Source organism: Myotis brandtii, unplaced genomic scaffold, assembly GCF_000412655.1.
Source record: "Myotis brandtii unplaced genomic scaffold, ASM41265v1 scaffold10, whole genome shotgun sequence".
NCBI lineage: Eukaryota > Metazoa > Chordata > Mammalia > Chiroptera > Vespertilionidae > Myotis > Myotis brandtii.
Window position 1 is genome coordinate 2894987 of NW_005353325.1, and position 27106 is coordinate 2922092.

Sequence of the window (27106 nt, forward strand, 5' to 3'; positions counted from 1 at the left end):
CCTCGGCCCCTGCCCCTGGGGGTGGAAGAGAAAGTGAAATGAAGCGCCTTTCCCCCAAGCAACACCTACCCGTCCCCAGTCCAGGTGCAGCTGCCTCCTCAAGCGCCGCTGGTCCCCGCCCTCGGGCCCCAGACTCCGTTCTCTTGACAATGGCGCGTCCCCTTTAAGGAATAATCCGATCGGAACCGATCCGTGGTTAAACCTCCCTCCGCTTCTGATTTTAACCGGATTGCTCCCTCTCCCCGGAGCCCGACGGGCGCTCGCCAGTGCTGCGAGCTCTTACCACCCTTCCCCGCCCCGCCCACTCCCTCACCTTGCTGATTGGCGAAAAACACTACAACAGGAACAGCGATTTTCGCACTCCACTGGCCAGTCCAGCCGCCGCTCAGAGCTGCCCCCACCCCATCCCGCCCCTTTCCCCGGGTTGGTCCTGCCTCTAATCACTCTCTGTCTTCTACTCTATCGTTGCTTTGGAGAACTGGCAGTCAAGGCTCACCCTCCCGCCTCCGGAAAGCGAACTTTATTTTTATTGGTAAAAAGACATCTTCCTGTGCACCTGATTGGGCAAGGAAGGAGTGAGTCTGCACGCCCCTTATCCATTATCGCTCTCCCTTTACGGGTTCGAGAGATGCAGCCTCAAAGTCCTCTCTATTTTGCCTTTTCCTAAGTGCCTTTCCCTTTAAATGTGGATAGGGACAAAACCACAGCCTGTATTGGAGAAATCCGGAAAAGGAGAAGAGAAAAATTCAAACTCTTCTCCAGATGAGTAATGTTGCCCGAGCTGGAATCTCATCCAGTGAATGGAGTGGTTACAATGAATTACAATACCTGAAACTCTCGTGCTGACTCCTCCAGAGATTTGCTGAACAAGTTTTCACTCCCGTCCACACCGCTCCTGATTCCACTGCATTTCCCTACCCCGAAGAGCTTTAATGAAGCTATCTGCAAACCTGGAGGTGTCCTTGTCTCACGTTCATTCATTTAAAATATTCAAATACTGTCCTTTAAAAGTTCCGTGTAATTCACGTCCTTGGTGTTTTCTTAACGTTTCCCAGGAGAGTTAAGTTACTCTTCTGAGAAGATTGAGTAGATGGTCCCCTCATGCCAACTTCAAGTTGACGACGTCAGTCCCCCTTGCTAGAACTGTAGCAGAGGGAACCCAGGCTAAGCCCAAGCGGGCACCAGAAGGCGACTCCTTGAGGGGAAGAGGGGGCCTGGCACTGGAAGATTAACTCTGCAGCAAAACCTCACGCCTGGAAAGAGGTGAGGTTCTGCCACAGCCTGGAGGGATCTGCCCTGGAGAGATCATCCCTGAAGGGATGTCCCCACGTTCCCACTGGAGCTGTAAGAACGGAAAGGGTTGTGACTACTAAAATTGGGTATGGTTAAGTGCTTTTGATACCCATCTAAGAATGTTAGGGGAAAACGTTTAAGTTTTCCAATTAAGTTTGACACTTTGGACCTCAGAATATTTTAGTGCATTTGCAGTGATAGCTCAGCGGAACCCAGTGGTGCCAAGAAAGCAGCAGTACTCAGCAGTGCCTTAGAAGGGGGGTTAGTGACAGAAAGGGACATAAACATCCGTAGTCAATAGGACTTTTCTGTGAGTTCAGGTGAAAAATCTCCTGGGGATACCCATTAATATCAAAGAGTGAGAAAAGGGAAACATTGTAGGTGGTGAGGACAAGAGACAGGAAAACATCTGGATTGCCTATATATATAAAAGGCTAATATGCTAAGTGTCCGACCATCCATCGGTCGCTATGACGCGCACTGACCACCAGGGGGCAGACACTCCACACAGGAACTGCCAAGCTGCAGTGACTTGGCAGTGGCAGTTCTCTGGTGACACACCCAGAAACCAGAGAGGAGGCAGCCTGATTCTTCGTGGGGCCACACGATTCCACTTTTGGCCATGGGTTATGTTATTGCTGGGGCACTGTTGGCCCCAAATCTGGTTTACTGCATACTTGCATTTGCATTCCACATCCTATAAGACAGCAACTTTGCAGAGTGCCCTCTCACACTCCAAGACCCCTCGGGGATGTCAGAGAGCCGGTTTCAGCCCAATCCCCACGGGCCAAGCAGAGGGACCCCACCTGCTGGAGGGACCACCGGAGGTTGGCTCCAGGGCATGTCAGGCCCGTCTTGCCCAGTCCCGCCCCACTGGCCACCTTCTAATTAATTTCCTTTCAATGCGCATGAATCTGTGCACCAGGTCACTATATTTATATAACTTCACAGTTATTAAGTGTCTATAACTAAACTGCTATTTCCAGCCTATTCTATTAGGTTTTTGACAATTCTTTTTCCTACAGCTAAGGTAAAGTAATACTCCTGGTTTTCTCCTGATTTACTCCTCTCAAACTCTGAGACTTTTTCTGGGTCCTGAGAGTCTACATTGTAATATAATCGGAATAAGAATATCCTATATTTTAATGTCTCGTATAATTTTCTTGAAATAAAGACATCTAGTATTTCAGATGTATACACAACTGCAGGTTTTTGTTTAAGGTCTAGGTGATGTTTTCAAATCCTACTCTATGATGACCAGATTGTTTTGTTACACTAGCACATTGGGCTCATAACTCCAGAGGACAGTCTACAGCAGTGATGGCGAACCTTTTAAGCTCGGCGTGTCAGCATTTTGAAAAACCCTAACTTAACTCTGGTGCCGTGTCACATATAGAAATTTTTTGATCTTTGCAACCATAGTAAAACAAAGATGTATATTTTTGATATTTATTTTATATATTTAAATGCCATTTAACAAAGAAAAATCAACCAAAAAAATGAGTTCGCATGTCACCTCTGACACGCGTGTCATAGGTTCGCCATCACTGGTCTACAGTAATCTCCAGATTCTCTTCCTTACATTTAACCAACCATGCTGAGATCATCACCTTACAAATATAATTTATATTACTTTTTCTCTATTTCACATTTGCCCACAGTATGATTATCACTTTTTAGCCCATACACTCAGCCTCCTGGTACTAATACTCCTATTGGCATTTCACATTGAGAAAGAATTTAGAAAATCTGCAAACCTAGAGCTTCCAACATGCAGGTCATTCTTAAGAATGTTCAGTGTACATAGCCCCAATTTCTATGGAGAAATTTACAATTCACACTTTCCCCTTAAGAGATACTTTACCTACTGCCTTCATTTCCCATCTCTAAGCCAAACCCCCATAATTTAAAAAGAAATACTTCCCCAATGCACCAATCCTATATAATAAAAGGCTATTATGCAAATCGACCGAATGGCGGAATGACAGGTCACTATGATGCGCACTGACCACCAGACGGCATATGCTTAACGCAGGAGCTATCAGTCGGACATCCTGGACTGCGATAGGGTGCAGGCATGGTTGAGGGACAACCCCCCCCAGTGCATGAATTTCATGCACCGGGTCTCTAGTATGACTATAATAGTTTTTTAATATCTTGTACATAGATCTTCGTTAAACTCGTTTAAAGGGTGAAATTCATTACGATCACTTATTCTCCCTGTTTATATATAAAAGTTAAACCATATTAAAGAACTACCAGTTAAGTCAGTAGTTTTCCTCAGAAAAACTGTTTCCATTTATATTGCAAATTCTTTTCAATTCACCATATATTTATACTAGAGGCCCAGTGCACGAAATTTTTACACGGGTAAGGTCCTTAGGCCTGGCCAGTGATCAGGGCCGATGGGGCCTTCTGGCAGGGGCCTTCCTTCATTCCGCACCGCCCCCTAGTGGTCAGTGCACGTCATAGCGAGCGATCGAACTCCCGGTCTCCCAGTCGAACTCCTGAGGGGACAATTTGCATATTAGGCTTTTATATATGTAGATAGTAACTATTATGTATTAAGTAACAAATAGGGAAAGAAATTGTAAATATATATCCATTCTCCAGAAAGTATAATGAATCTCCAAATTCTAATAATAAGTGGCACAATTTTATTCCTCACTCAGCACCTGAGTGGATACCATCTACATATATTAACCAATGGTTTTCTATAGTAAAATTAAGAAAAATTCAATTAATAGATGTCAACCAAAATCTCTTCCCCAGGCCTTTCTTAATATTAACAAAAATGAGACATATTAAGAGAAAATATATTGCCCTAGCTGGTTTGACTCAGTAGATAGAGTGTCAGCTTACATACTGAAGGGTCCCAGGTTTGATTCTGGTCAAGGGCACATGCCCGGTTGTGGGCTCAATCCCCAGTAGGGGGTGTGAAGGAGGCAGCCAATCAACAATTTTCATCATTGATGTTTCTATCTTTCTCTCCCTCTCCCTTTCTCTCTAAAAATCAATAAAAATATATTTTTAAAAAAGAGAAAATACATTCATAGTAATTTGATTTTATAAAGAAATTTCAAGAACTATTTCCTGGGTCTCTATTGAAGAGGCCCAAGTCCTCCACCTATATATCAATGTGTTTCTTTGTAAAATGAGGACTGATATTCATTGAGAATATCACTGAAAAATCTTTCACCATCAGTAAGAAAATCAATTAGGTTCAATATATTCTACTTGTGCTACATGCTGTTGAGTTGATTCTGACTCCTGGTCTATGAATGAGTGATGTCCACAATATCTTGTCCTCAACAGCCCTGCTTAGCTCCTGTAGACTCATGCCTATGGCTTCTTTTATAGAGTCAATTCATGCATATTTGGTCTTCCTCTTTTCCTGCTGCTACTCTACTTACTGAGGCAGAAAGGGAATACTAATTCATTTCTAGAAAGATTTCCAATTCTCTCCTGCTTAAAACCCTTCAAAGATTCTCTAGGCACATATTAAATATAGTCCAAGCAACTCAGCAAAACTTACAAGTCCTTTTATCATCGGACTCCAGGCTACCTCTCAGATTTCTTCTCTGGCCATTTCTTCATTTGACACTTGAAATGGCGGCTCTGTCAATATCGATGAAGCATCAATATCAATGATCCTGCCCTTCAAAGCCTCAATCTCTTTGAGCATGTGGTTCCCTTTGGGTAGAACAGCCTTCTTCCCAGTCCATGCTCACCTGGAGGACTCGTCTATCTGCCCATCAAACCCAGTAAAAGTGTTACCTTCTTTATGAAGCCTTCTCTGATTGCACTCCCTTCCCTGACTTAACTATTTCTATACCACATACATACACCTATTATTCTGATTACAGGTATCACATTGAAGACAGAACTTAAATGTTTCTTTTTCTGTCTTTTGCACTAATCTGGTTTATTCCCAAAAGCAAAGCCCATACTTATGCATCTTTTCATTGGCATAATTTAAAATGATGCCTGGCATAACCAAAGGCTTTCTATGAATGCATGTCAAATCTAGTTAAATAAGCAAGGCTGAAACAAAATGGTTAACACAATGTGAAAATCTAATTAATCAGAATACTATTCCAGGATTATTCTCATGAATATTTGATTGTAAACCTATCTTATCACTTATAAACCTATCTTATCACTTAGTCTACATCACTGGTTCCCAGACTTTTTAATTTCACAGACAGGTAAAATTTGCAAAGAATTGTTCAGGAATTGACATAAGCTTAACTTTTTATTTTGCAAAGTAAAGGTATAAAAATAAATATAGCCATAGCCATTTTAGGAGCTTTATATAATAGACTATTTTTATTATAGAGATATTAATAAGGTCTTAACTTACTCAAAATACATATAGTTCTGCTGGTATGTTACTTTTCTGCCATTTTTCTCTCCTTTATCATTACTAAACAGATCTGTTGTATGAAACAGATCCATTGTATGAAAATGTGAATTCTAAACAGACCCATTCTAAACAGATTCATTGTATGAAACAGATTCTTTGTATGAAAATATGAATTTAAAAAAGAGGTAAGTCAAGGATTAAATACTGACTTTATAGGTGAATTACTTTGATGGATTTTTAAAATATTATTCAGTTTAGATCCATTTCCATTCACAGTTTTTCAGAAATAAAGGCATTATATAAAGAAAGACACCTATGCCCTAACCAGTTTGGTTCAGTGGCTAGGCAGCAGTGGGCAAACTACGGCCCGCGGGCCAGATCCGGCCCATTTGAAATGAATAAAACTAAAAAAAAAAAAAAAGACCGTACCCTTTTATGTAATGATGTTTACTTTGAATTTATATTAGTTCACACAAACACTCCATCCATGCTTTTGTTCCGGCCCTCCGGTCCAGTTTAAGAACCCATTGTGGCCCTCAAGTCAAAAAGTTTGCCCACCCCTGACCCCTGGAGAGTGTCGGCCTGCAGACTGAAGGGTCCCAGGTTCGATTCCGGTCAAGGCCATGTACCTTGGTTGCGGGCACATTCCCGGTAGGAGGTGTGCAGGAGGCAGCTGATCGATGTGTTTCTCTCATCCGTGTTTCTAACTCTTTATCCCTCTCCCTTCCTCTCTGTAAAAAATCAATAAAAAATATATTTAGAAAAAAAAGACACCTATGTTCAGTACCATGTCCTTTGTCTACTCTATCACTAAAAATATCTTTGAATTCAGCAGCCATAAGCATACATAGTGGTTACTTTTCAGATTAGATTTTTAAGTTAATTTTCTTAAAGGGATGAACAGATCATCTGTTCAGGTTGGGATGATTATGGTGATATAACTTTGAAACTATCTTAAAACTTTGTTAGGCCTGGCCAGTGTAGCTCAGTGGTTGAACATTGACCTACGAACCAGGAGGTCACAGTTCGATTCCAGGTCAGGGCATATGTCCAGGTTATGGGCTTGATCTCTAGTGGGGGGGTGTACAGGAGGCAGCCAATCAATGATTCTCTCTCATCATTGATGTTTCTCTCTCTCCCTCTCTGAAATCATTAAAATATATATATATATTTTTAAACCCATTGTTAGACTTTAGTGCATATTTTAAAGTGTTGCTCTGGAAAGTATGCATTATTTGTAACTAGAAAGGGATGTGGTCCCTTTAAAAGAAGATTGGAAAAAGTAGTTTTTAATCTGTTCCCAGTGTATGAGTTTAAGGAAAGTTGGTGGGAAAATATAGGCACTCTTTTTAATTCATTGCTACCATCTATCAGGAAAAGAATTCATGAATTATCCAAAGAAGTAGAAATACCTGATTAAGGGAGAAAGTCACATGATCAAACCACTGGGAGAGGAGTATACCACATGACTAATGTCCTTTGGGGGTTTCTGTCTGTTGATAGAGAAGCAGAAAAACAAAGGACAAAGGAAAGTCTCTTTAATTAATCCTACCAACTAAGCAAAATAAACAGATCACTTGTTTCAGCAATAGAAGCAAACTGTTAACAATTGAGAATGGCCACCTGCAGGTGCTTTTGAACAGAAGCTGCCCAAGAGCCCAGAATTACTATTGTTTAACACAAGGGTCAGCTAACTTTTTTTGTAAAGGGCCAGAGAGTGAATATTTTTGTTTTGCAGGCCATATATATGCTCTCTGTCACACTCCTCAGTTCAGTCGCTGTAGCACAAAAGTGGCCATAAAGAATACATAAATGAATATGCAGGGCTATGTTCCAATAAAACTTGACTTATGGACACTAAAATGAAATTTTAATTTTCATATATCAACAATATATCATTCTTCTTTTGATTTTTTCAATCATTTAAAAATATAAAAGCCATTCTTAGCTTGCAAAACGAGATAGTGGGCCAAATTTGCCTATGGGATGTAATACTGACTCCTGTTCATTCTTTTGTTTGTTTGTTTAGTACCTAGTATGTGTCAGGTACTATGGTAGGCCTGGGGAATATAATGGCTAACAAGATAGACATGGTCCCTGTCCTCATGGAGCTTATGGTATAATAAACAAATATATAATTAGAATAAACTCTTAATAAACAGCTATGAAGAAAAAATAAAGGATGCTCTAAACTGTGAGTTGTAATGTAGACTAGGAGACTTCCTTGACAAAAACTGAAAAATTAGTATAAATCGTCATAGTGAAATAGGGGTTGGAAAGGAGGAAAATATGTCAGGCACAGCCCTTTGACCGCACTGAAAGGCCCATCTGCCTGGAAAATGCAAAGTGAAGGGGAGACAGTTAAGATGGAGAAATAGGTAAAAGTAAAAGTCTAGTAGGTCTTTATTTAGAGCAGCAGAAAGCCACTGAAAGCTTTTAATCAAAGCAATGACATGGTCAGATTTGCATTTTTAAAAGATCACTAACTAGCCGTAACCGGTTTGGCTCAATGGATAGAGCGTAGGCCTGCGGACTGAAAGGTCCCAGGTTCGATTCCGGTCAAGGGCATGTACCTTGGTTGTGGGCACATCCCCAGTGGGGAGTGTGCAGGAGGCGGCTAGTCGATGTTTCTCTCTCATCAATGTTTCTAACTCTCTATCCCTCTCCCTTCCTCTCTGTAAAAAATCAATAAAATATATTTAAAAAAAAAAAGATCACTAACTATAGTGTGAAGAATAGATTAGTAAGGGGCAACAGTGGTGACTATAATAGGCAAAGGGTTCTAGATTCCAGATGCTAAGCTCTAGAATCAATATTATTACTGTACCATGCCAGGCACTATTTTTAATACTTACATGTATTAACTCATTGAAATTTCACAACAACCCCTAAGTAGACATTATTCTCTTCCCTTTATAGAGGACACTTAACTACATGCTCTCTCTCAATTTCTTCCCTTAGTTCACCCTCAGTTGCCTCTAATTTACAGAATTCTGGAAAGCAATTGTGGGAAAGAGGTAAGAGTGAGGAGGAAAGAGGAGGCAGAAAGAAATGAAGAAGGTATGTTTTGTGGGACCATAGCCTTGGCTCAGACCCAGTCTCTTTTCCAAAAGATTATATTGTTGACTGGGAATAGGGCCCAAATTCAACAAGGGTATCTGTGGCAGTACTCACTGCTACAAATATATACCCAACACCATGTTTGGGACATATTTACACTAAAAAAGTCCCCACTGTTGATCTAAAAATCAAATCTGACTGGGCATCCTGTATTTTATCTGGCAAGTTTACACTAAGAAAACAAACACATTCCCTCCCATTAACTTGGATGTCAGCTGGAGACACCTGGCCCCTTATGATTTAGAAAATGAGCCTGAACAAGTTCAAAAGCCTTCCCAAAGATTTTTGTGATTACCAGGGCAGGGGTGTGGGATGGGAAATTCTGTGTTCACCTTTGACTCCAGGTTCATTCTTTCTCCCTGACAACTCACTTCTGAGCTCTTCCAATGTCAAGAAAACCAACAAACCTATGAGAGGGGTAGATTTCACAGGAGAACTGGGAGTTGAAGGGAGCAGTCTCATCAGGCACAGCTTCACAAACAGCTCAAAGCAGTATTTTAGAATCCTTCCAGCCACCTACCACCAATGGTTTCTCATGGCCCTCTGCCATGATCCCTGGGTCACTCCCTCTCTTGACACAAGCCCTTTTCCCTCCTCTGCCTTCTCCACATTCTCCTAGTAGCAAAGAATTCTTCTTCTCCTATCGAGCAAATTCTCAAACTAAGCAGTTTTGACTCCCTCTCTAAAGCTTTGTCATCAGCTGATATCTAAGACCTCAGGGTCTTAATCACTTATTCAAAACAAAGACAATTTGAAATTCTCCCCAAAAAGAATTCTGATGCCAGCAGTTGAGACAATATTCACTCTACTTTTAACTTGTAGTCATGATTTCTTTTTTTTTTTTTTTTTTTTTTCAGCATGCAGGAAAAAGAAGGCTATCTCTTTTGGTTGTATCCAGTTGGGCCCATTTTTACTACTTACATCATCATTTTCTTGGAAAAGTTTAATTGCAGTTTGCCCTGTGCCTAGACACATCATAAGTTTAAGAAAATGAATGTAATGGGCAGTATTTTGAATTCCATTAGGGTTTCCAGAAAAACATGTGTTTTTTTTTTCTCTGCCTTTAAATCTGATTCCAAATTAAAGCTGATTACTTTTGTCAAGGTAAAGAAAGAATGTATTGGTAAATACCATAATTGGCTATAGCTGGAAGCATTACTTGATCTTTTTTGGGAGAAAAAAATGAAATATACTACCAGGTAAACTCCTCAGGAAAGAGAGAGGAAAAAGGGTAAAGGGGGCAGAAAGGTATGAAAAACATGGTCTCTGTGGAACCAGTGCATGTGCCTTGGCTCAGACCCTATTCCATTATCATTTCCAAGTTTATCTTCTAAATTTAGCTTTACTTGCCTATTTTCCAGATGGTTCCTAGATAAACCAGGTAAAGATACACAGATATAATAATCCTGATAGACAATTAGAATAATAATACAAAGATTTACAAATACATATTTCTGTGAGGTCCTCTATAGCAAAATGAAAGAGAATTTGATCAATCATACAGATACATTTAAAATTAGCTTTGCCACAATTATCTCAATATTTAGTCATCTATTGATTAGTCTGTTTTTTTTATTTTTGTTTAAACTATAAAAACATTAATATTTTACAAATAAATGTTTTCCAAATAAAACAAATGAAAACCTTGATGTTTTACTCTCTTTCTGCAAGTGTAAAATTGGCCTAAATTTTAATGTATTAATAACTGATGTTGAGACTATATGTATATTTATATTTATGTATTAACCATATATTAATTATGTAAATGATGAGCTGATTAATAACATCCACACTGACAATATAATACACCAGAAATTGTTTTATTTTCTACATATAATAAAAATACCAACATAGTAAATATTTTACAAATCAACTAAAAAAAAAAACCCCTTTCAGTAAACTACTCCTTTAATATAGCAAAAAGCCCAGAATAATAATTAGATAATATTCTGAATGGTCCTTAAGAGAGACATCTTACCTTTAAAGAAATATCCTCTTACAGTGAAGCAATGTAAATCTTTATCTGTGAGGGGTTTTCCCCCTCAAGAAAATACTCAACTTTCCACGTCCCAGTACTTGAGCAGGTCACATTTTCCAACTTTTATAAACTGTATGTAAATATCTGATAGCTGTTGTAAAATCCCACTCAACACAATTTAGTATTTTGGATCTATTTATAGAAGTCCTGTTATATGAACCTTTTTTAGCCTGTACATGTCAGCCTGGTAATTTTCATGCAAATAAGAAAACCATTTGTTCTAGCCTCCAAAATGGTATGATATCAAAAGTGTCCTTGTGACTGAGGAATGTCCTGCAAAAGCAGCAAAAATGTGGGCAATAGCAAGTCTAAAGTGCCAATGCTAATGGGAGACCCATGGCTCTTCCTGGCCAGCAGAATGGCGTCAACAGGCATTGCTGAGTGATGGCAAGGGAAAAAGCATCTGGGCTTCAAGTCAGTCTCTTGCCTGATGGAGATTCTGCCAGCCTCAGAGAATCTGGGTTGGAGTTGTTGTTTTTAATAGCAAACACATTACGAACCCCAACCTATAATTCCTGCTCCATCTCATACTATTCTGATACTTGGATGAAATTGGTTTATATGCTATTCCCAGGATTCCTTCATTACTCTTGCCTAAATCACGAGAAAGGTCTCAGAAGAGTAGGGTCCAAGAAGGTTAATAGAGAAATCAAGAGAGTAGCATTTAATCATGGTGGCATCAGAGCAGCTGAGATAAAGAAGCCTGGCGGTAGCCCCCATAAATTGCCCTAAGAAACCTATAAATGAAACTGAGGAGGGTGAGAATAAAACAAGACAACAGAATCATTAAGACCTCTCAGCTTATTCAATACCCATGAACAGACAAGCCAAATAAGGCATAAACTATTGTCAGTGTTTGGAGACTGCATTCAAGTGTCTTAAAGAATCTGGAAATAAATAAGGATCTAAAGGTCATCTTCAAGTTCATTGTAAAACCAACACATAACGCTTTAGAGAGGAGAAATCCGAAGTCACCATAAAGAGAAAGGCTCCAAACTCTACAAGACTTTGAAAAGAATAAAGTGTGACATCATATCGAGTGGGGTAAAAGTCCATCAGGATAGGAATGGTTAGCCATGGAGGCAGAAAAATAAAGTCACAGCCAACTGCTGACAGCCTTCATCCAAACCTTTATGGAGAGAGGACATGTTGATCGAAGGAGCCAATTTGTCAATCCCAGTGGCAGAAATACTAGTATTACATGTGTTCTACATGTGCTAACTTACTAACTTCCTAAAAATACCATGCAATCCTGTATTGGTAGAGGTGTTTTCATCACAAATGGCAGAAACCAACCCTAACTAGCTTAAGCAAGAAGAGCACATTTGTGAGAGAATACAAGGATATCTCCAGGAAGGGCAAAGCCACTGGGCCTCTGAAGACCTAGAAGATGAAGCCGCAGACACTGCCACAGGCTCTCTCTCTCTGGTGCCCATCGTCCTAGTCTCAGTATGTTGACAAAATTGGGTTTCAGAGCTTGTAAGGCTAAGGCTAAGGCTTAGGCTCTCAACAATGACACAATGGATGTAATTTCCACCAGTTGGGTAATTGCAGGCTCCTAGAGACAGTTGCTGGCCTTTCTGACATGAAAGTCCTTTTCTTAATAAAACATTTTTATTTCATTCGGCTGGTGTGGCCCAGTGGTTGAGCATTAACCTATGAACCAGGAGGTCATGGTTTGATTCCCAGTCAGAGCATATGCCCAGGTTGTAGGCTCATCCCCAGTGAGGAGTGTGCAGGAGGCAGCTGATCAATAATTCTCTCTCGCTGAAACCGGTTTGGCTCAGTGGATAGAGCGTCGGCCTGCGGACTGAAGGGTCCCAGGTTCGATTCCGGTCAGGGGCATGTACCTGGGTTGTGGGCACATCCCCAGTGGGGGATGTGCAGGAGGCAGCTGGTCGATGTTTCTCTCTCATCGATGTTTCTGACTCTCTGTCTCTCTCCCTTCCTCTCTGTAAAAAATCAATAAAATATATTTTAAAAAAATAATAATAATTCTCTCTCATCCCACTGGAAAAAAAAGAACATTGTGACATAACCCAAATCAAGGCAGTCTTGGCTAAGGAGCAGTTCGCATCAGGAGCCAAAATACTATATGATTATTAGTTTTCTGACATGTCCAAGAAGTTCATTGCCTCTAATGGACAGATCCATCTGAGACCCATAATGCTCAATTAAGCAAAACACTACGTTTTTGTCTGTTCTAAAAGCAAAATCAGATTCTCTACAAGCTGTATTTCGCCCGTAACAGGAACAAGTTGGCATACTCAAAGAAGAACAAGAAGTCCAAGTTGCTAAATCAGAGTGAAGGAGAGGGAGAGTTATAGGAATGAGGTCAGAGAGGTAGGCCAGGTCATTAGGGCCTTGTAAACATGGGTAAAGACTGGGTTTATATTTTAAATGCAATAGAAAACCATTGTTGGGCTTTACTCTGATGAATGACATCATCTGATTTACTAATTAAAGAAGATAATTCTGGATTCCATGTAAAGAATGAATTGTGTGAGGGCAAGACTAGGCTGCAGAGACCTGCTAGAAGAATGTTGTAAAAGACTAGAGGAGAGATTTTGATAGCCTGGACTTGAATAGTAACAATGGATGTGGTGAGATTTCACTGGATCCTGGATATGATGATAATAGAGCTGACAGGACTTACTGACGGATTGAAAGAAAGGCGTTCAGGATGACTCTCAGATCAATGGAGTGAAAGGTGGGTTCTGAGGAGGGAAGTACAAGGAAAGGAGCAGATTTGGGGAAGGAAACAAAGAGTAGGAGATACCAAGTAGACAAACAAGGGGAGTTATCAAGTAGGAGCTAGGAAATGAGTCTGGAGTGCAGGGGAGTAGTTAGGGCCAGAGAGATAAACTGGGAGGCTTCAGTGCATAGATGGTGCATTTAAGGCCATGGGATTAGGTAAGAGTACCTAGGAAATGAGCATAAATGAACATAAAGAAAAGGCTGCTCAGCCAGTGTGGCTCAGTGGTTGAGCATTGACCTATGCACCAAGGAGTCACCAGTTCAATTCCAGATCCTTCAGGGCACATGCCCAATTTGCAGGCTCCATCCTCAGTGGGAGGGCTGTAGAGGCAGCAATCGATGATGATGTTTCTACCTCTCTCTCCCTCTCCCTTCCTTTCTCTCTAAAAAATCAATAAAGAAATAAAATAAAATGTCAAATTTTTAAAAAGGCCAGCAACTGAGTCCTGATATGCTCCAACATTTAAAATTCTTGGAAGGACTGGGCAAGGAAGTAGGAGAAGCAGAAAAGAGATGTGACCTGGAAACCGGGTGAAGAAATATTTAAGGAGGGAATGGTCATCAAATTAAATGCTATTAAGAGGCCAGCCAAGGTGAGAACTGAGATATGACCACTGGATTTGGCAAAAGGAAGGTTTTTATTTTATCTTAATAAGAGCATTCTTGGAGGAATAGTCAGTGCAAATGCCAAAAATGGAGTGAGTTGAATTGAAAATATGAGGTGACAAAGTGGAGTCAGTAATAACAGCCAATTCTTAATGGATCATTGCAATACAAAGTAGGAAAATGTGACATTACTTGAGGGGAACAAGGATACTGGAGAGAATTTATATCCTGCTTGTAGTCTGATGGCACTGATCAAGACGAGAAGGAAAAACTGTGACTGTAGAGGAGAGGGAATATTGCTGGACTGAAAACACTGATGGGCCAAAAGGACAGGATCTGATGCACATGTGGGAATGTTGGCTTCAGATGGGAGCACTCATGGTTATGCAGAATAACAGAAGGGAAGGCAGAGTACATAGGTACAGATGCTGGCAGGCTGATAGATTTAGTGAAGAAAATATGAGATGGTTTTCTCCCAACTGCTTCTATTTTCTTACAAGAGTGGTCATTATCTAAAAGTAAGAAATGTGCCCGGCTGGCGTAACTCAGTGGTTGAGCATCAACCTATGAACCAGGAGGTCACAGTTCGATTCCCAGTCATGGCATATTCCTGGGTTGTGAGCTCAATCCCCAGGGTGGAGCGTGCTGGAAGCAGCCGATCAATGGTTCTCTCTCATCATTGATGTTTCTATCTCTCTCTTCCTCTCCCTTCCTTTCTGAAATCAATACAAAATATATATTAAAAATAAATAAATAAAAATGAAAGTAGAGTGAGGTGGGGATATTTGAGGTTTGAAGATAGAGGAGAAGCTGTGAAATAATTATCTAGGAGAGCGAGAAAGACCAGGGAAATGTAGCAAGACTGTTGAACAAGATAAGGCTGACTTGAAATTTATGGTTTAAAATTTTGAAGTAAGAGCAGTCAACATAGTTGCATATTGTTCTCTAGTCATGTTCAACAGGTCAGTGCTGATATGAAATAGATAATGAATTCTGCTTAAGACAGGGTTGAGTTTTCCTAGTAAGATGGAAAGTGAGAGGAACAAGACAGACATGAGTTTAAACAGGGGTCCTCAAACTTTTTAAACAGGGGGCCAGTTCACTATCCCTCAGACTGTTGGAGGGTCAGACTATAGTTTAAAAAAAAACTATGAACAAATTCCTATGCACACTGCACATATCTTATTTTGAAGTAAAAAAACAAAACGGGAACAAATACAATATTTGTATTTGCATGTGGCCCACGGGCCGTAGTTTGAGGACCCTTGGTTTAGGCAATGGAGTGATTGATTATAGTAAGCCACATAAGGAGAAAAGTATAACATAGGTAGAAAAATGGACAATGAAGATTAGTTGCTCCAAAGAGACTGTGTGGGAGTGATAGTAATGGTAAAGTTAGAAAGATAAGAGATGATCAGTCAGAAGAATATTGGACCACTGAAAATCAAGATTTTTGGAGGTGATATAGTGATGTGGTAAGAAGTCCTCTAAGGCATAGGACCATGATTGTGTTTTGCTGAAATGTAGTCAAGGAAAATAATATTAAAAGTGAAAATATTAAGGAACTCAGAGATGAGGGTGTTTGCATGGATAATTTTTGTGAATGCTAAAGTCACCAAACATAGGGGCATGAGTAATGGTGGAGAGAAAGACAGAAGACCAGAATCTAAACTCATCATTGAATAAGGAAGAGTTAGCAAAAGGCTGGTAGATGGCTCAATACAGGGGGGTAGTGGTCTGAAAACACGTGCTTCAAAGAAGCTGAGTAGGTTGTTGTGTTTAGGGAAAACAATAAAAATATCTAAAAGTAGCAACAAGAATCAAGGAAACCACCTCTAGGTCCTCTGTAAATGGAGTGTAGGAGAGGACACAGCAACCACTTGAGAAAGCTGAGAAGGGTGTAGTGTCTTCAAAGGCTAGCCAAGCTTCAATTAGGGAAAGAGGAACCATATATTCCAAAGCACAGAGTGGAAGGGTTTGGCTGCTTAGGGAGGAGAGGAAGATTGACTCAGATCAGTGCATGTACTAAACTCTATGAAATAATAATCCAGTAGTTCTCAACCTCCTGGCCCTTTAAATACAGTTCCTCATGTTGTGATCCAACCATAAAATTATTTTCGTTGCTACTTCATAACTGTAATGTTGCTTTTGTTATGAATCGTAATGTAAATATCTGATATGCAGGATGGTCTTAGGCAACCCCTGTGAAAGGGTCGTTCGACCGCCAAAGGGGTCGCGACCCACAGGTTGAGAACCGCTGTAAATAATGAAGACCCAATGGCTCGGAGTTCTGTTTGTGCTCTGAAGTAGTTAAGGTATTTGGCATAATGAAATTAATTCTGACGGTCACTCAAGAGAAGGTGGTGGTGTCAATCTTCATTGTAGTCTCTGCCTTGTGCCTGATTTCTTGGCACTCTGTAGGCGGTATCATGATTATTGGGAAGTGGCAACCTTGTCAGCTGTGTGGCACTCCCTCCAATTCTGCTGAAGGTGGTGTGGCAGGAGGGAGAGGGCTGATTTTACTATGGCCAAACAAGTTCTCGTGCCCTTGCTTAAATCCTCAGAGCCTTTCTACAGATATGTTCCATTAAGTCATCAAGAATATATTCCCTTGGAAAATTCCTTCCTTCAGTGTCCAAAGGCACATGCTGTGGCTCCCAGGCACATCAATCAACAGCTTAAACAGTTCTAAGGTGGCCTGCTTATCCTATGAATCCTTTAGTATTGAGAGGAAAAGGCATCCACCTAGGAATCGCATCGGCCTTTCCAAGGTTACACCAATTAAAATTGATGTGATGTAATGGCTCTGTCCCAAAGGACTTAGAGTCACTAAGAAAAAGTCTCATAATTGATGTTCATTAAACCTCTTAAATTCCATAAAATATGGCCTATATGAAAATAATTCTTTAAAGTATATTTTCTTTTTGACAGTTGTGATCTTACTTCCCCAAGCATATTTCAAACATATATTGACATTCACTGTTAGTCTGGATATAGCTTAAAAATATAAAGCAATTCAGTGACAGTTTTGAAAATTAAAAAGAGAGAGAGAGAGAGAGAGAGAGAGAGAGAGAGAGAGAGAGAGAAAACTTACAGGCTGCTAGGTGTTTATCCAACAATGAACTATTCTGGATATAGTAGGAGGACTAGAGTTCAAAGTACTGAAACTCACATCCCAACAAGCTGAAAGCTATGTACAGAGCCTGAGTCACAGCCTTTCACCCCAACATCTCAACATAAATTCATGACACAGGCTGATGTTTGAAACAATGTGTGTTTTGTTTTAAAGTTTCAAGTCCAAGGTGTTAATGCTTACTACTGGAGTCTGGAATGCCCAGATGGTTGGGCTTGACAACTGACTTAAACATGCCTGAGTCTTGTTGGGACACAACATAAGGTTAATGCAGGTGGTTAAAGCAGACAATTTAAAAATACATTGTTGTTATTATGATTTGGAGTAAGTCTTAATGAAAGCTAAATTCAAAAGTATAGTGAAGAGCATTTGAAATCTTGCTTCCAGGCGTACGTCATCAGTTTGGCTCAAAATAAACTTATAAAAATTCAACGACGACAAAAAGTATAGTGGTGAGACAGATGAAAAATAAGATTTGATCAAAGGGACTTGAACTAGAAAAGCTTCCATAAAAGTTTAAAACAGATGACCCTTGTATGCTCAAACTTTTCCACTTTTACAACTCCACCTATGTATGTTGTATAGTCATTATTCCCCCTGAGAATCTTCTCCAGATTTTTCTTCTCAAGCCCTTTCCCAAAGCTGCTGCCAAAATCAACTTCCTCTGTTGCCATTTAGACAATGTCACTCCCTTCCTAAAATTCCCTTTAATGGCCTTTGCTGGTCTTTGTGTTAGTGGCAGACTTCTTGCCCAGCCTTTAGGACAAACACTATTCCTGCCCAGATTTATTTAAAGTTCTTACAGAGCCACATGTCATTTTCCTCTCTATGTTGACTGATTACCTTTTAGTTTCTTAACTTTTTTATGCTCATTAACGTTTGATTGTATGTAAACATTTTATTTAGTTTGGGTCAATAAGAATTCTCCATTTTACCTTTACCTTCTCCCTCACCCCAACACAAATACATACACACTAAAAATCTTTAGCACTATTTGCCTTATTCAAATTTCTCCTGGAATCTGATTATTTTTGTAAGAACTAAACAAGTAACCATCCACACTGAAAATTTTTATTTAATAAAAACCAAACAACAGCAAAAACAAAATACTCTTGAAAGATGAAAATAATGTTGTGGAATTTCCCTAAGGAATGAAAAGATTTTTCTGAATGAGTCACAGGAAAAAAATATCCAATGATATTATTATGGGCATCTTCTAGGAAAAGGTTCTTCAATTTCTGAAACGGAACCAATGTCATGTTCTTGTTCTTTTTCATCTTTTTTATTGTTGTTGTTAATCCACACCCTAAGATATTTATTTCCCCTTTGATTCTTAGAGAGAGTGGAAGGGAGGGGGAGGGACAGAGAGAGAGAGAGAGAAACACATTGATTGGCTGCCTCCCGCACACACCCCAATCAGTGCTGGGGATCAAGCCTGCAACTGAGGTACATGCCCTTGACCAGAATCAAACCCAGGACACTTCAGTCCACAGGCCAACGCTCTATCCACTGAGCCAAGCCGGCTAGGGCTCATCTTTTTTTTTTTTTTTTTTTTACCTAGAAGACCTGAATTCATTTAAGTCCCAGCTTTGTTATTTGCAAGTTCTGTTATTTTTATCATTTAATCTCTTTGAGCATCAGCTTCTTGTTTGTTAAGTGGAAATAGCTATAAATTTTTCTGACAATAGCAATTGCAAAAAAAATGCTTTGAAAAGTAAAACGTGTTACACAAATACAAGACATCATTATTACTTCCTTCAAATGTTCCCTTTGAGTGAGAACTTTCCCAGGATTTCCCCTGTCCCAGTAAGTAAAAGAAGACAAACTAAGAAGGACAAGGAAAGTTGTAAAAGGTTTATGAAAAGGAATCTTGAGAAAGGAATTTTATGTATGAATAACATTAGAACCCAATTACGGAAACACTAGAGGCCTGGTGCCAGAAATTCATGCACCACAGGGGGGGGGGTCCCCTCATCCCGGCCTGCACTCTCTCCAATCCGGGACCCCTTGGGGATGTCCAACTGCCTCTCGCAATCCGGGACCACTGGCTCCTAACCGCTCGCCTGCCTACCTGCCTGATCGCCCCTAACCCCTCTGCCTGCCTGCCTGATCACCCCTAACCCCTGTCTGCCTGCCTGATCGCCCCTAACTGCTCCCCTACTGGCCTGATTGCCCCTAACTGCTCCCCTGCTGGCCAGATTGCCCCTAACTGCCTCTGCCTCACCCCACACCCAGGACCCAGGATTCCCTCCTCCAGCCAGTTGCAGGCACCCAGGACCTGGGCCGGCTTCGCCCGGGGCCAGCGCAGCCGCAGGCGCCCGGGACCATAGGGCAGGCAGCTTGTCCCTCTCCTGGGCCACAGCCTGGCTGGTCCCCATTCCTCTCTTGTGAGCTCATTTGTGCCTGGCTGGTCCCCGTTCCTCTTTCCCCAGTGTTGAGTGTCTGAGCCATTACTGTGTGACGGCGTGAGGGTGTGATGACCATTTGCATATTAGCTCTTTATTATATAGGATGTTTACCCCCAATCCAACAAGAACTACTAACTATATTAATTCCGATGGAAGCTAAACTGGCTAAAAAAAGTAATAATAAAATTAAAATGGCTCTACATAAGGGCTGCTAAGGCACAGGAAATTTACTTATATAACTCTTACTGTTCTCCTAGCCTCTGGAAATTTTTTTATGGTAACTGTAATTTACACCTTTGTGCTCTTACAGTCTTGGCCCCAATTAAACCTTAAAATTACAGTTCCCTATTGCACACCTAGCAGGAATCAGATTAATAATGAATGACACTTGAGTGCTTCTAGTGGGAAGTAGATGGACCATATTAAAATAACAACCATAACAACAGTAATAATAATAATAATAATACCAGTAAATGGGAACCCTTCTCATGGAGATTGTGAAAAGTAAAGAGGTATATAATTGTGCCCTCAAACTATCCTATATAATAAAAGCCTAATATGCAAATTGTCCCTTTGGGCAGTCATTCGAAAGGGAGCCCGAGAGTTTGACCACTCACTATGATGTACGCTGACCACCAGGGGGCAGCACAGAACATGGCGGGTGTCGGCGATGCAGCACTGGCAGCGGGTGGGACTGCGGCGGGATGGTTGAGCAGGTGAGTGGGTGGTGCCAGGCCAAGGCAGGTGCAAGGGGGCCCGATCGCCCCACAGATGGTGAACAGCGGCAGCAGCGGGGGGCAGGGCCGCTGCCTGGCTCCCAGGGCAGAAAAGGCAAATAGCAATATTAAAATATTTATTCTAATTATTTTCCTTTCAATGTGCAAGAATCTGTGCACTGGGCCACTAGTAAGTAAATGTTATGCTAAATGTAAAATACCGAAAAGTAAGGAGACAGCAAAACTTGGATCATGATTGATTGCAAGTTAGAAATGATTGAGCGGTTTTTAGGTTTTTTTTCTTAATGAAGGCCCATAAGACCTGACTGCCTCCCATTTATCTGCTTTTCCCTTTTGAGAAAACGCCTTGACTTGCTTCCAAGGTTACAGTCTTGCCCCATCCTCAATGGTTCACCATTTCACAAGACAAACACTGACACTAAGACATCCTAGGAATGAGCCTTCCTAGCACTGTGGGATCGCATTATCCAACCAAGTGGTTGGTCATCAATGCATTCTTCCTATTGATATATGACCAAAAGGGGGAATTGTGAGCCAAAAAGCGGCCACATACTAAACCTGACAAGCTCAGGGGAGGCTTGCATAGTGGGCCTCACAAACTCAGAGACTGAAAGAAACCACATAGGATGTTTGGAACATAAAAATGAGTCATCATGTCCTAGGTCTGTAGTTTCCTTGACAAAGGTCAATCTTTACCTTAAAGAGACAAACTTTTTATAGGACAAACTTGTAGAAAGTTTGTGGAAAGGAATCTTGAGAAAGAAATTTTATGTATGAATAATGCTGTAACCCAATTATGGGAACATGCTTACCCCCTAACCCAACAAGGACTAGTAACTATATTAATTCAGATGGAAACTGAAGAGGTAAAGAAAAAATACCCCTCCATAAGTGAGCCTGTCTAATATCTTTTTTCTATGACATTAATTTTATTATTTTTTAATTTAAATTCTTTATTGTTTAAAGTATTACATAAATCTCTTTTTTTCCCCATTGATCTCTCTCCGGCCATTCCCACTAAAATTAGAGGGCCTTCCCCCTCTAATGTCTTTTTGAATCTAAAATAACATACCTTTGGCCCTGGCTAGGTAGCTCAGTTGGTTAGAGCATCATCCCAATACACCAAGGTTGTGGGTTCAATCCCTGGTCAGGGCACATACAAGAATCAATCAATAGCCTAGCCAGCATGGCTCAGAGGTTGAGCATTGACCTATGAACCAGGAGGTCATGGTTCAATTCCTGGTCAGGGTACATGCCTAGGTTGCAGGCTCCATCCCCAGTAGGGGGCGTGCAGGGCAGCCGATCAATGATTCTCTCCCATCTTTGATGTTTCTATCTCTCGCCCCCTCTTCCTTCCTCTCTGAAATGAATTAAAAAAATATATTTTTAAAAGAGAATCAACCAATAAATGCATGGTTAAATGGAACAACAAATCAATGTTTCTCTCTCTCTCTCTCTCTCTCTCGCTCTCACTCTCTCTCTCTCTCTCTTTCAAATCCATCAGTGTATAAAGAAAGATTTAAAAACAAAACATACCTTTGAAATGTCAGAGTAATCTTTTCCAGGTCCCTCAGGACACAATCACTGCAACAGAGCACAAGACCACTGTTATCTTATTCCCAGCATACCATCTCTATATGCTGTACCCACCAATGTAAAAGAAATGAGTCTCCCCATTTTACTTTTTATCTAATCCCAGAGACCCCTGCCCCACACTTTGCTTTCTCCTGCCCCCTAAATCTACCACCAATGGATTTCATGTAACCCTCCTTAAATAAGCTGTAAAACTGCCATTCTCCACAACATTTTCTCAATCTATTGAGATTTTGCTTTCTGGCAATTGTTGTCAGTTTGATGCAAATAAGTTCATAAAGATTTCCTACAAGTTTGTCAACAGAAGTATACAGAAGAAAAACATTATCAGTAAGCCCACTATCCAAAAAAACAACTATTAAAATGTTTGGTGCATTTTTAAATGTCTTTCCTGAATATCCTATATAATAAAAGCATAGTATGCAAATTGTCCCCTTGACAGAGAGTTCATCCAGGAGTTTGACCAGGGGGCAGGGCCAGCCAGGGGAAGGGAGGGAGTACCCAGCCGGCACCCACTAGGGACCCTACCAGTGCACGAATTGTGTGCACTGGGTCTCTCTCTCTCTCTCTCTCTCTCTCTCTCTCTATATATATATATATATATATCTCCTTTATCATGCATTTGTACATGGCAGATACTTTACATGAATTATCTAATTTATTCTTCACAACAACCTTGTGAGGTAGGTACTATGAGCATCTACTTTTCACAATAAAAAAAAAAATCATTTCAGAGAGATTAACTTGCTGAAAAGCCATGTAAGTTATGTGGCGGCCTGATGCTAAAGTCGCTCCTGTGAAGCACTCCATTATTTTATTTACAATACTATGATCCTACCATATGTGCTGCTTGTGTGTCACTTTTTTTCCCCACTTATCCTGAAAAGGTGACCATTTTACTGTGCGACCCTGTATATACATTAAAAATATGATTTTTAATAATCTTTGTTGTTTGGATTATGATTTATTTAATTATCCCTTACTGTGGGATAGTAGTTATGTTATTACCAATTTTTCTCTATCATATTTACTTTTTCTAGTGATAATTAAACATACATTCAATGTCCAAATTCTTTAAGGAAATAAATCATATAGAAATTTAAATCCCTTCATCATCTCCCTCTCTCTTAACCACTCCTAACAGTTTCATATATGTTCTTCCAAAATTGTTTTTCTGATTTCTACTTTTTTTTTTTTACAAAAAAATGGAGTCATCCTATATGTTTTACATTGGCTTGTTTTGTTTGTTTTTTTTTGTCTTTGCAGGATTTCCTGGACATCTTTCCATGTTGGTCCATGTGTTAATTAGGACTCTTGCTGGGGCAAGAATTAGATAATCAATTCAAACCAAATTAGATTTAAAAGGGATTTATTTTCTGCTCATTTAACTACAAAGTGCAGAGATAGAGCTGTACCTCATGTACAGCTGGATCCAAGTACTCTAAAGATAGCATCAAGAATCAATTTCTCTATCTCTCTTACCCCCTTCTCCCCCCATCCCAAGACTCTGGTCTCTGCCTTCCTCTGCAGTAGCTTCCTTCCCAGGCAGTCATCGGCATCTTAGCAACACCCTTGGAAGAAGTGCACCTCTTTCCCAATATTTTTCAAAATTCCAGAGTGGACAATCATCAGCCCAGGTTGTGTCAGAGGCCCATAGCTGGAAGTGAGGAGTATAATCAGCTCCCACCACACCACACTAACTGAAAGTGAGCAACACTTGGTTTCACAAAGGAGAATTAGGCACTGCTACCAAAAGAAGGAAGAAAGGGCAGGTGCCACAATAAATGATTGCTATGGTACATATAGATCTGTCTCACCATGTGTGATAGTTTAGCTTTTAACTTAACAATTGGATCATAATTTGTTGAACTAATCTATTGACTAAGCTATTCTTATTAAATGATCTGAATTAATACATTTTATTCTTACATTACCTGATTTTTTAAAATTTCAAGTATCTTTAGTATCCAAATGATTTCATATTTCTTACATATCACAGCCTTCTCATAAATTGGCAGTGAGTGCTTCACACAGAAATAAACATACCATATGTTATGGGTTGATTTGTGTATCCCCAAAATATGTGGAAGTCCTAACCCTTAGTACCTTAGAATGTGACCTTATTTGAAAATACAGTCTTTACAGTGGTAATCAAGTTAAAATGAGGTCATTAGGGTGGATCCTAATCCAGTATGACTCTTATCCAGGGGTCCTCAAACTTTTTAAACAGGGGGCCAGTTCACTGTCCCTCAGGCCGTTGGAGGGCCAGGCTATAGTTAAAAAAAAAAACAAAACTATGAACAAATTCCTATGCACACTGCACATATCTTATTTTGAAGTAAAAAAACAAAACGGGAACGAATACAATATTTGTATTTGCATGTGGCCCGCGGGCCGTAGTTTGAGGACCCCTGCTCTTATCTTTATAGAAAGGAAAAATTTCACAGACACACAGACACACAGAGAGAAGACAGACATCTGACTGGAGTGATGCACCTACAAGCCAAGAAACACCAAGGATTATCGGCAAACACCAGAAGTTTCAAGAAGCAAAAAAAATTCTTTTCTAGAGCCATCAGCAAGAGCATGACCCTGCTGACACCTTGATACCAGACTTCTGGTCTCTAGAACTGTGAAATAATAAACTCCTATTTTGCTTTGTTTAAAATATATTTTTATTGATTTCAGAGAGGAAGGGAGAGGGAGAAAGAGATAGAAACATCCATGATGAGAGAGAATCATCAATCAGCTGCCTCCGGCACACTTGCTACTGGGGATCAAGCCCAAAACCGGGCATGTGCCCTGACCAGGAATCCATCTGTGACCTCCTGGTTCATAGGTCGAGTTCAACCACTGAGTCACACCGGCCGGGCTAAAGTCCTGGTTTTAAACTACCCAATTTTTGGTACTTTGTTATGGAATCCTTAGGAAAATAATACAGCATCCTTACCCTTCCTAAAATGTCAGTGAAATGCAAGTAAAAACTACAATGAGATCATTACTTCATGGGTAAAAGACTGGCAAAAATCAGAAAGCTGGGCTCTGTAGCCAGGCTTGAGAAACCACTATTCAAATACGACACACCAGAAAACCAGGAAACAGTGTCATACCACAAGCCAAAAAAAAAAAAAAAAAAGAAGATAATTTTATGCAGGAAGTAAATAACAGTATCAAATGCTGCAGAGATATAAAAATAAGATATTAAGGTATCTAATTCAATTAGTGACTAACAGATCTTTAGTGACCTTTAGAGATAAGGTTCAGAGGAAAAGTGGGGGTAAAAGAGAGTAGTTTGAAAAATAAATGGGAAGTGAGACACTGGATATAGGGAAGGTAGGTGACTTTTTCAGGAAAATAGATAATCATCCACTGGACAGACAACCCTGACATCAGGTTGTAGTTCTATGTGACAGAGACTGGGGTGGGTTGAAATTTGTACATAAAGCCTTTGAAACTCCTCCCTTCAAGAGATGGAGTTTAATTTCTTCTCCCCTTGAGTGCAAGCTGCACAGAGTGACTTGCTTCTAACAAATAAACATGGAGGGAGTGATGATAGTGGCCTCTCATACTTGGACATAAAAGGCCTCCTCTTTCTCTCTTGGAAAATTCGCTCTGCAGGAACTAACTGTCTGATCATGAAGACACTCAAGCAGCTCTGTGGACAAAAACTGAGGCTCTTGCCAGCAACCATGTAAGTAAGCTGTCTTAGAAACTGAGCCTCTAGCCCAGCGGTTCTCAACCTGTGGGTCGCGACCCCTTTGGCGGTGGAACGACCCTTTCACAGGGGTCGCCTAAGACCATCCTGCATATCAGATATTTACATTACGATTCATAACAGTAGCAACATTACAGTTATGAAGTAGCAACGAAAATAATTTTATGGTTGGGTCACAACATGAGGAACTGTATTTAAAGGGCCAGAAGGTTGAGAACCACTGCATCTAGCCCCAAGTGAGTCCCTCAGATAATTGTAAATCCAGCCTACATCTTAACCAGAGCCTCGGCCAGAATCACACAGCTAACCCACTCCCAAACTCTTAACCCAAAAAAACTATGAGACAATAAGTATATGGTGTTTTAAGCAGCTAAACTTGAGGGTAATTTGTTACACAGCAATGGATATCTAATACAGGAATTATACAGACAGTAAACAATTTATGGCAACATTGTTATTTATTTCAGATGGATTTGAAAACATGTCACTTAAGATGTATCAGAAATCTCCCTTGGCTCTTTTATCCAAATTGGTCTAAATATTATTTATGATTAGTTTGCAGTTATTTAGAAAAAATTATATAATTTAATTTTAAGTGGTGAGCAATTTTATTTTATTATGTGGGTATGTAGATATATGCATTTTATGCTGGTTTTACAAACTAATGATCTCTATAAAAGACAATATCCCTATCTTCTAAAATTAAAAACACCCACATTTGTTTACAGTTTCACATGTATAATTTAAGCTTGGGAAAATTTGAAATAAAGTAATCAATTTTTATTGCTTTCATTAGAACATTTTCTTTGTCAACCTTGGGAATGGACTTTATACTTTGTTGGTTTTCATCCTTTCCTTAAATCACCTTTGTAATTTTCTTTATCTTTCCTCTACTCAGAAAAATTCTACTTTTTAATTTAGATTTACAGAGTATGTTTAAAAATAATTTCAAATTGTGCCTTTTAAAAATTAGATTATAAATACACAAAGAATTAGCTAATCATATTCTGTGGCTGATGGCCTACTATCAACACTACCCCCTCCTTCTCTTTTAAAATTAACTTGTTGCCCTATCAGTGGTTCTCAACCTTCCTAATGCCACAACCCTTTAATACAGTTCCTCATGTTGTGGTGACCCCCAACCATAAAATTATTTTCGTTGCTACTTCATAACTGTAATTTTGCTACTGTTATGAATCGTAATGTAAATATCTGATATGCAGGATGTATTTTCATTGTTACAAATTGAACATAATTAAAGCATAGTGATTAATCACAAAAACAATATGTAATTATATATGTATTTTCCGATGGTCTTAGGCGACCCCTGTGAAAGGGTC

At 39.9% G+C, this 27106-nt stretch overlaps 1 protein-coding gene and 1 pseudogene across 1 annotated transcript in view; one reads left to right on the forward strand and one right to left on the reverse strand.

Annotated features, from left to right (window-relative positions):
- Nucleotides 1-283, reverse strand: part of FRYL (FRY-like) — a 238460-nt gene extending 238177 nt beyond the window's left edge. The window contains exon 1 of the mRNA XM_014534411.1: nt 70-283. The gene's annotated coding sequence lies outside the window, so the exon portion shown is untranslated. The remainder of the gene's footprint in view (nt 1-69) is intronic.
- Nucleotides 1-27106, forward strand: part of LOC102261401 — a 51907-nt pseudogene that overhangs the window by 21048 nt on the left and 3753 nt on the right.